Here is a 3570-nt window from a genome sequence, read left to right on the forward strand (position 1 = left end):
GTGCTCAGATGGGGGATTATTTTAACATCTACCTCAAATTGCGTGGATGCAGTGTAGGCGTTCTGCTGAGTTTATGACTAATATCCCTCAGGGGAGACCTATGAAAGAGGGAACATAATCTGTCGAGAACACACTTAATTTGATTAGTTTGAGCTTAAACATTTAAGCAGCCTTTGAACCTGAGCCGAGATAGTTCCAGGAACCTTCTTTAAGAAAAGCACCTCACTTTTGACTGCAAGTTCAGGATTGCCATCTCTTCCTTATTAAAGGAACATATTGTACATAAAAAGATATTATACTGGATCTGGAAAATATGTTACAGGTGTGCACTAAGACTGTATTTAGGTACTTAAATACAACATACTCTACTTTCAGACAGTATTGTGTGCTTAGGGCATGACCCTGATTCAGGAGATTACATATGGCAGGGCTTGTTTGGTTTTCAGTTTCATTGCATTTTGTGTTTCTGCTCACCACTGTCTTATCTAATTGTTCCTCTTGCTTTACACATCCACTGACTGTGGGCTTCTTCTAAGAGAGTGTGGGCAGTCCATCTCTATGCAAAGAAGTCCTAGTTGGTTTATTGGGTTTTCAGGGTTTTTCTAAAGCTGCTTCTTCCCATATGTTCCTTCTTTCTGTTTTAAAGTTGTTTCTCCCCATATGCTGGACCTTGAGAGAGGAACATACCTCTGGAAGTAACCAGCACTCTTCAAATTCTTATCTAAAGGAATCCTACAGGAAACCTTGGAGCTCTTACAAAAATTTGGACTGTGTGTTATTTATCAGATTTACAAGGACACTAGTCTTTGGCTATCAAGCCCTCCTGAAGCCAACTGTTCTCTTCCTTCCTCCTTGCTTTTAACAATAAAGGTAAACATTGACTTAAGTTTGTTTTGTGCCATCTATCTGTAATAAAAAGGTTACCTATAAATGCTGACAAGATCTTAGCTCAGTATTAGTCCTGAATCCCTGACATCAGCGCCCGGTTATGTCAAGTTACAGGCTCTCTAGCAACTGACAACAAACATTTAGATCCAGCCTTTACTGGGTGGGGAAACTGCCAGAGCATCTTTCTCACAGTAACCAGTGATCTGCCATCATTTCCCTGGTTTGTTAGTCAGAGACTTTAATGGGAGCACATCTCCCAACATCTTCTCAGTTACAAAGTTCCCAGTATTAATTTTCTGTCACGTGAAAAGGCCCATACATTTTCTATATGGCTGGTTCTTGTGACAAGCCAGAAACTGAAGCAACCTCGCTTGAGTAACAACACAGAGTCATATTATAAAGCTATCTTTTTAGGTCTATTTCAATTGTGACATTGCAATTACATGCAGGTAAAGCACTGCACAAATATCCAATGCTTGAGAAAATTAAAAGGGATGGCCTGGCAGATACAGCTCATTCTAATGTTTGAGGAGCAGCTGGGTTTAAAAACTGTCCCAGGAGTACAATAATACAGTTTGGGCTTCTCTGAGGGTGGACTTTATCATCCCTCTCTGAGGAAACCTGGTAAGTGGTCAAAAAGGAAGTAAGTAAAAAATGTCAAAAATAACATTGCGTAGAATCATACAGTGTGTAACTTAACATTCTGTAGGTCAGATAGATTAGTGAGAATAATTATGACAGAGAATATATTCCAGCAGGAATAGGAGGCAAAACTTTCATTCCAATCTGGATTGATTCCCTGGCGCTTTTCTTGCTGCCCTATCCTTGCCTCCTTGTGTGTACTCTTGGTTTTTAAATTTTGTGAATCAGGGTAAATCACATGACCATATCACAGCTGCCTGTGAAAACACATTCCCACAACTGAGAGCTGTAGCTAGTGCTAAATAATACTTTAAAATTATTTGGAGACTATTAGGTAAAAGAAATATTCACCGTATTCTATTATTACATAAATTCAAAGAGCTTCTTTGAGTGCATTTTTGAGCTGAACTAATTTTTCTACATTTTCACCTAGAGTGATATCTTGCACACACTGTTTGGTAATAAACAACCACAACAACAGAGGATAAGTGAGTGGACAACAGAGATGGGTCTGCTCTAAAACTCCAGTTCTGAATGTATCTGAACTTCAGCAAATTCAAAGAGAAGTGAATGCAATGAAACTCAGCCCATTTTAGATTTTTTTTTTTCTGACTCCATGGGTTCCATTCATTTTCGGTGATACAAATTAGTTCTCACCTGGGGTATTTGCATTTGTTTCTCTGACAGACAATTTAAAATTGAAGCAGGGGCTGGGAGGAGCATCCTGCTAGCATAGAAAAGAGATCTGGTGGTTTAGAGACAGAACTGGTGGTTCCTCTTTTTCTTGCTGGTTGAAGGGGCACTCTTCAGGCTCCTCCTTCCTTCAGCTGGCGCCAGGAGACTTCCTCTCCTCTTCCACACTTCTGCAATTGCTGACACCCTCTGAGAGTACAGAGAGTCACAGTTTCTGTCCTTGAACAGAAGTGCTTTTCAGAACGTTGGCTGCAAAACACAGGAACCCAAAGAACTTGTATATTCTCTGACCTTCTTGCTGTAATTTTTTTTGTTGTTGTTCCTTAACATATGGCAATCCCTTGATAATTTCAATGTTTTTCTAGGGGAAAGGACACATTTGCTTTGTGAGGAAGCTACAAGGAGCTCTATACAAGAGATTCTCTTAACATAACCTCTCTAATCAAGCTTGCACAAACCAATCTTTCAGCAATAAGATACAAGACACAGTATTTTTAGGCCTTGACCTGATCTGGTAGGAAGAAATTGAAGGCTGACAGGTTACAACCATTTGGCAAGTCAAATAATACCCAAGAAATACATAGTTCACTGGATGAAATTTCTCTGTTCTAATTTGAAAAGTCAGCCTTGGTCAGTATTTCTGCAGTTGTAAAGGCAATGCCATGATCCTTTGGTAATGCCAAGAGAAGTCCTGCTGAGGCTAAGGCAGTTTGAGTGAGATTCCCTCTGCTGCCACTCTCCCACTTCCAGCAGCATCCTCCTGCACCCATCCCTACAGTAGCACCATCCTCCTGTGCCATCCCTGCAGTAGCACCATCCTCCTGCACCCATCCCTGCCAGTAGCACCATCCTCCTGCACCCATCCCTGCAGTAGCACCATCCTCCTGTGCCCATCCCTGCCAGTAGCACCATCCTCCTGTGCCCATCCCTGCCAGTAGCTAATCCCCAAGGCAGGAGCCATTGCCAGCACTGTGGCTGTGGAGAGGAAGCTCTCCAGCCCGGGGCTGGAGCAGGTGGAGGAGAACCTGCAGGGGCCAGCATTCAAAGCACCTTTGTTAGGCAGCACGCACCTGCCAGCAGGGGCATGCCCTGTTCATCTCCTCCATGCATGCTCCGACATGCCCAGTGTCAGAGCAGGATTAGGAGCTGAGATGTGGGCATGCATTCTCAAGCGATGATTCCCTCTGACCTCCTCCCCTCTCACGTGGTGCAATCACTCGAGAGTCTCGCTGTTCCAGGCTTTTGACAGTCCAGAGGTCTGCAAAGGGTTGAGCCAGACCTGTTTTGTATTGCAGCTGAAATACATCTGGGACAATGGTTAAAAGGAGACCTGTCTGTCTGCAAGAG

This window comes from Zonotrichia albicollis, chromosome 3, assembly GCF_047830755.1.
Source record: "Zonotrichia albicollis isolate bZonAlb1 chromosome 3, bZonAlb1.hap1, whole genome shotgun sequence".
NCBI lineage: Eukaryota > Metazoa > Chordata > Aves > Passeriformes > Passerellidae > Zonotrichia > Zonotrichia albicollis.